The sequence below is a fragment of the Cryptomeria japonica genome, chromosome 2 (genome assembly GCF_030272615.1).
Source record: "Cryptomeria japonica chromosome 2, Sugi_1.0, whole genome shotgun sequence".
NCBI lineage: Eukaryota > Viridiplantae > Streptophyta > Pinopsida > Cupressales > Cupressaceae > Cryptomeria > Cryptomeria japonica.
The window spans coordinates 592,984,733-592,992,599 of NC_081406.1; positions in this window are offsets into that span (position 1 = coordinate 592,984,733).

The window sequence follows — 7,867 nt, forward strand, 5'->3', positions numbered from 1 at the left end:
TCAAGAAGCTACATAGAGTGTTGTTGAAGAATGATGTTAAAGGACTTGGGGATGAGCACAAACATGTTGTGAAGACCTAGTTGAGTATGTCAATGTTGGGTAGATAGAGAGATTCTATGAGTGAAGAATGTTCCTTGAGGGTATGAAGACTTTGTGAGTAAACCCTAGCCTTATGAAGGGTTTGGGAGTGAGTGAGGGTTGTTACCTATTGAATTAGGTAAGTTGGGAGAAATAAATCTCTCTAATTGGTTGATTTTGTTGGATTTTGTGCATCATATTATCTATTAAATTGAAGGGTTAAGAGTGGATGCTAGATGAGAGGGGGAGATGCTAGATGAGAGGGGGAAATGCTAAGTAGGTAGTTTTCATCTCTATGGTTAAACACCATTTTGTTATGATTTTATATGTAATACTTTTGGGACTTGCTAGTTGGCTACATGGTCTTTGTTTTGTATATCCTTTATATTTTAGTTTCTTATAATGATTGTATAGACATGCTTAAGCTTATAAATAAAAATAAATAAGTAATTTTGAATATTAGAGTTAATACTCTTCCATCTAACAATATGATTTTAATTAAAAAATGATAGGAAAAAAAGAAGCTATTGACTTAATTAAGTAAAGAAATGCAATAGTTGAGATTACACTAGAAAGACTAGGAAAAGAAACAAGAAAAGGCTAATAGAGAGTGTGTTTGATGAATTCGATAGTTATAGTGGTTGAAGACAGTTAAAATTTGGTTGGAGGAGATAATACAAAATGTGTTCTAGAAAGTTTTTGGGTTAGGTGACAATCAATAATAATTTGAGGGGCACACTTATCTCTTAAGGGGCACAATCTTGTCTACTAGGCAACTAGCATCTAGTGCTTAGACAATCACACCCTCCATACTTTTTGTTAAAATCCCTTGTACATAGTATCATGTAAAGACGTAAAACGTTCTAAATTCAATAATAAAATGAAAATTCTTAAATAAACTCATAATTCCTTAATAAGTCTATTTACTTCCACTATTCCATCCTTAGCTCTAAATGATCATACTAATGATATCACAATAAACACAAGATTTCTATTAAGAGGTAAATATTCTTTATCCCATAAGAAAATGTAAGTAGTATCTCAATCATATCTACATATAATACTTAGGATTTTCAAATGCCTTAGTTCAAATAACAAGAAAAATATAAAGTAAAGGATGAGATGCGTCCATTGATCTACAATCCAAAGCTATCTTCAATGCAATCCTTAGAATGAAGACAAGAACAAGATTCAGGTGTTTTTTCCACCCAACCTTGAAGCTCACACTTCCCTAGAATTCTTGGTCAATCAAGGATACCCGACCCTGCACGAATTGCTTAGCAAAAAGAATTCGATAGACAGGATGAAATCTGGTGCGTGCCTAGAATGATACATGCATTTTCAATTTTCTAATTCCATTAAGAAATAATAAAGATCAATCAAGGATATGATGGAGAGTGTAAATAAATATATCCATCTATTTCAATGGTCAATAAGTTAATTGACTGAGTATAATGCCATGCATAGCAATAAAATATAGTTTGAAAAAAGCAAACTATTCTCTCTATAATTCCACATTCGGCACTCATCTTGGAAGGTAACTTTCCCACAAACACAAACATATCTAGCTTTCCTATTGTTTGTATGATAACCAAACATGAATATAAAAGAATACAATCTTTCGTTTAATAGATATAGAAGAAACACACTTTTGTTTACACCCAATTATATCTAATAAGAAAACAATCTTTCGCTTCTATCTTTTAAGTAAATCAAGGATAAGAATTAAAATTAAGAAGGTGTAACACATGTATGCACATTTTAGCATATATATGAATATAAAATGTAGAAATAGAAGTTATGAGTACACATTCTTTCTATCTATTTCTCAAAAAAATCAAAATAGGCTTCCACATTCAATAACTCATTATACTAGTATTTCATCTTCTATGTTTTCTGAATTCAAAATTTACGATGCACAAATTCTCTATCCTCTTATATGTTTCTAGAAGGTTTGGTTGTCTAATTTCTGAGATTTACTTATGTTAACCAACAAATTTAGAAAAATCATATCGATTGGCATCAAAATACATTTCTTGTAAATTATATATATGTATATGCACTAATTCCAAAAATCATATCGATTGGCATCAAAATACATTTCTTGTAAATTATATATAGGTATATGCACTAAGGAATTATTTCTCTAAATTTGTTGGTTTACATAAGTGTAAATCTTAGAAATTAGACAACCAAACCTTCTAGAAACATAAGAGGATAGAGAATTTGTGCATTGTAAATTTTGAATTCGGAAAGCATAGAAGATGAAATACTAGTATAATGAGTTATTGAATGTGGAAGCCTATTTTGATTTTTATGAGAAATAGATAGAAAGAATGTGTACTCATAACTTCTATTTCTGCATTTTATATTCATATATATGCTAAAATGTGCATACGTGTGTTACGCCTTCTTAATTTTAATTCTTATCCTTGATTTACTTAAAAGATAGAAGCAAAAGATTGTTTTATTATTAGATATAATTGGTTGTAAACGAAAGATTGTTTCTTCTATATCTATTAAATGAAAGATTGTTTCTTCTATATCTATTAAATGAAAGATTGTATTATTTTATATTCATTTTTTGTTATCATACTAACAATAGGAAAGCTAGATATGTTTGTGTTTGTGGGAAAGTTACCTTCTGGGACAGGTGTCGAATGTGGAATTATACAGAGAATAGTTTGCTTTTTCCAAACTATATTTTATTGCTATGCATGGCATTATACTCGATCGAGTAACTTATTGACCATTGAAATAGATGGATATATTTATTTACACTCTCTACCATATCCTTGATTGATCTTGCTTATTTCTTAATGGAATTAGAAAAATGAAAATGCATGTATCATTCTAGGCACGCACCAAATTCCATTTTGTCTATCAAATTCTTTTTGCTAAGCAATTCGTGCAGGGTCGGGTATCCCTGATTGACCAATAATTCTGGGGAAGTGTAAGCTTCAAGGTTGGGTGGAGAAAGAACCTGGATCTTGTTCTCATCTTCATTCTAAGGATTGCATTGAAGATAGCTTTGGATTGCAGATCAATGGACGCATCTCATCCTTTACTTTATATTTTTCTTGTTATTTGAACTAAGGCATTTGAAAAGCCTAAGTATTATATGTAGATATGATTGAGATACGGCTTGCATTTTCTTATCGGATAAAAAATGTTTACCTCTTAATAGAAATCTCGTGTTTATTATGATATCATTAGTATGATCATTTAGAGCTAAGGATAGAATAGTGGAAGTAAATAGACTTATTAAGGAATTATGAGTTTATTTAAGAATTAAAAAAGTATTTCATTTTATTATTGAATTTAGAATGTTTTACATCTTTACATTTTGGTATCAAAGCGCTAGGTTTATAACCCTAGGGCCTATGACCATTACACTAAAGAAATATTTCTTGATACAAGAATTGTTGAATTGCAATGGGTTCTAGAACTACTAGAGCTAGATCAAACAACGAGAATGAAAGACTTGCGCAAATTCTTGATCTTTTGAATCAACATAATGCTAGGATGGATGGAATTGAACAAGAAGTTCAAAGAGTTGGAGAGGTTCGAAATGAACAAACTCGATGTTAGATTCAATGACAGTCCCAAAGACACTGAGAGGGGTGGGGGGGTGAATCAATGTCTAACCGGTTGACAGAATATTTAAACTTATTGATAACTTTGCAACCCAAAACAGTGTACCGGTAAATAAGAATTATTGCAATGAACAAAAATAATAGAGACAACATAGAAACACACCATAACACAAGATATTTAACGAGGAAACCCAGTGTGGGAAAAACCTCGGTGGGATTTGTGACCCACAATATTTACTCACTGGCCAATGAATAAATACTACTTACAATGAGGGGCATGCACATGCAGGGAGACCAACAACCTAGAGCTCACTACTCAATAAAGAGTCACACTGACTACAAAATGGATTATTAAATCCAATACAATGTACTGCTCAAAACAACATCTCTCATGCCAGGTTCAGTACCAGTTTAAGCTCAGTCAATAACCAAAACCTTCGCTGTCAACTATATCACTTTATACAAAATTGCCTCATCACACATTATACGTCTCATCCATCTACTTACATAAAATGACCTATAAGATCTCATACATATATGAGTCTTTTACAATATACCATGTCGGCTTTACAAAAGATGATTACATTACAAAAACAATTCATATAAACAAATCTTTATCCCATGTCAGCTGGGGTGTCGATATACTTGTTGCCGATGTAATTTGAATGTCGGTGAAGTGCCTGCTGGTGTCGGTGTCTGCCGGTTTGTGATGTCGGGCATGTAGAAACCAATTGCCAGTGACCTTTCAATTGGTTGCCAGATGGTTGCCATCAATGACAACATCAACTATTCTCATAAGAGTGTAGAATGCCAACAATCTCCTCCTTTGGCATTGATGGCAACACTCATGAGAAAAAACAAAATTGTTATCCAAAAACTGAAATCCAAAAAGATGTGCTCCCCCTGAGCAAGTGATCTCCTCTATACATGCATTTTTCTCTCCACTACTCCCCCTTTGACATCAATGACAAAGGATGTCATCAAAAGAGTACAAGAATGCTACCTCAAGGTTTGTAACCGGTTGGTTACAATCTGAAAGATGTCCGCCAAAATCATATTCAGACTACATAAATTTGTTGTTGTCATCTAAAGTTGCCTCAGTCTGTTGGATCATACCGGTGAGATAGTGCATTTGCTGCTTCGGTGATCGTTCTCCTTATACTGTTGCCTTAGACAATTTAGTTCTCTGAGTAATCAGTTTATCCAGCCTCAGACCAAGTTTATCTTTTAGTTCTCGGGCATTAGACTTTATCCTTGCCTTCTCTTTCTCAAGTTTTTCTAATTTCTCCTCAAGGACTGCCATTTCCTGTTCAAAAACTGATATGAGTCCGGACGAACCTATAATATTATTTGCAATGTCATCAATTTCTTTCTGTGTCTTCTTGATCTCCTTATCAATGTCCTTAGTCAAACAGTGAGGTTTACATGCTTCCTTGTATAGCTCCATATACTCCAAAATTGTAGAATTGAGTACCGGTAAAAGTGTATCCACATGATCGGTACATTTCTTTATTGTGTTTTCAAAGAATGTGTTTTTCTCTTTTTCAACTCTCTCCTTTATGATATCCTCATTCACCTTGTCTATAGTTATAACATTATTAGAAATGAATTTGGACAATGTGTCCAATTTACCTAAAGAATCCTTAATGTGGTCTATGTTACAATTTGGTGCAATCATCTTAAGAATAGGTAAAGTGTTATCTATTGCCTTAAAAGCCAATGCATTGCAATCAGTTATCCTCTCAATGGAATCCAAAAGTACCTCTGTGATATTGGTAGGTCTGAATTCACCTGTAGATGTACTCAGTTCAGCTGTAGATTTCATCTCAACAGATGTCTGACCAATCACCTTCAGTATCTCATCTTTATTTCCATCAGATGTATCCATTTTGCTCTTATTTTCCTCTAGTGGATCTGTCTGTGTTTGCATATCAACCTTTAATGGTTTCTTAGATTGTCTCAGTGTCTCTGTAACTGTCGGTTTTTCAGTCTCAACATGAACCTCTGCCTCTGTTTGTTTCTCTGAAAGTTCTACTGTCGGTTTCTCATATTCTGGTGATCTTGTGCTAGTACCTTTGTTCTCTATGAGTTTTCCAGTCTCTATCGGTTGCTATGTTTGAGTCAATATCTCAGTTTCCTGAGAGCCAACAGTTTGTGCCGGTTTCTCTGAAATTTTGCTATTATCAACACTATCTGCCTTAACCTCTAAGTTATCCTTATCCACGACAATGTTTACCTCTTCAGTATCCACATTCATTGTAAAGAGTATCTCAGACTCAGGGTCAGTATTATCATGTGTTATACCTTTAGTATCAATAGTCAGTGGATCTTCTGAGTGTACCGATGGTGTATCCAAAGGAGGTGGTGGAAGGTTATCTGTAACCTTTATGTTTGGAATACCACCAATTTTACCTTTACCCTTGTCCTTGTCTTTTTGATATACTTTGAATGTCTTTTTAGGTTTGCTCTTTTCTTCTTGCTTTTCCTTTTCTACAAAGAAATAATCCCATTTATCTCCAGTCTCCTCTGCAATCTCTTTTACCCTTCCAGCCATCAAGCTTACTTGTCGGTGTCCACTAACAAATAAAGATCAATTAGCTTCAGAGATAAGTTCATCACTTTCTTCCTTGGAGTTTACCAGATGAACAGCCAAGAGTGCTTCAACTTTCAATTTCTTATCCAATTCCATCACTAATAGCCTTTTTGCTTCTAGTCTCATGTAGAGATCATTTGGTAGCTCATCAATCACTTCTATCAAAACTTTCTTGTATATATCCAAGTGTAAGACAATGCTTTCCTCAATGGTGTTTCTGTCAGTATCATTTGAAGTGTTATACCATTTGCTTACATTAGACAAATTACCTTCCTATGTTATCTCATTCAGTAAATCATTCAATGTGGGGGTAACCAGTGTCTGTTTCTTCTTAGGTGTAAGTTTTATCTTTGGTTCCCTATCTGCCCATTTTCTTCCTTAGTGTCTTGGTTTTCTTAGGTGAAGGAGAGGGTATCGGTGAGAGTTTTCTCTTCTTTTCTACTCTTTTAAACTCAATAGCCTTACCACTGTCAATGTCGGAAGATGTTACAACCAGTGAAACATGTGCTTCAGGTTGTAGTCCTTCAAGTTCACTTGTCGATATACCATTGATGTTCATGACATTTGATTTGATTTCCTTTACCTTCTTGGGGGCATCTCTAACAAATTTTTCTCTTCTCTTAGTCCTTTTCTGCATAGATACTCTACTCTCTATGGTTTCTGCATTTCCAAAGAATTCCTCAGACGACTCCCTTGGTGCATCAAGTAGAGCTTTAGCATAAGTTTCCAAAATAGATAAGTCTACCTCATATTCCATCTCCGTAACCCAAATAGTTCTAGGACTTGATGCTTCCATCCAAGTTTCATCTCTCTTAATAACAAAGCAGATTTCCTTGCCATATTTATCAACAATTCTTTGTGGTAGTCTCTCTCTTGCTATCATCTTAGATTGGAATTTTTTGAAATAGTCTGAAATGTTCTTAACACTGTCAGTGCCCATACCAGTGAAAGCATCTTGTATCTATTTTCCTACTGGGATGTCATATCCAAAATCCTTGTGACCTATGTCGGGTATCTCCTTGGTAAAGTACAACATCAGACATACCAGAAGGTTTCCAAAACGGAAAGTACCTTTCTTGTCACCCTTAATCTTCTTCAGGTTGTCAATTAATTCATCTTTAAGCCATTCACACACATCAATCTTAGCATTATTGTGTACCATCTCATATGCACTGTGAATACATAGGCTAGAAACAAAATTTAGTCTATTTGCATGAGTAGCTTTGTAGCCTAGTACCATACTCACATATCTTACATTTATGTCCTTAACATCATTTACTCTAAGTGACCTGTTATCAGATGTTGCTCCGGTTAAATCCATAGCCCCTTTGTTAGGAATCTTCTTGGTTTTATCAGGCCTACTACCGGTTGAAGGTAAACCAGTAACTGCCTTAATTGCTTCCTTGGTTATTTTGCAAATTGATTCTAACCACATGAATTCTCCATGGACTCTGCTCAATACAAGTCTGACAACTTCCTTAGGAAATTAAGAAATGTTCATAATCTCTACAAAACCTAGATTTTCCACAATCTTATGTTCGGGTTTGATTACTCCATTTTCATCATAAATGATCTCATTAAACATTTTCTTCAACTCCTC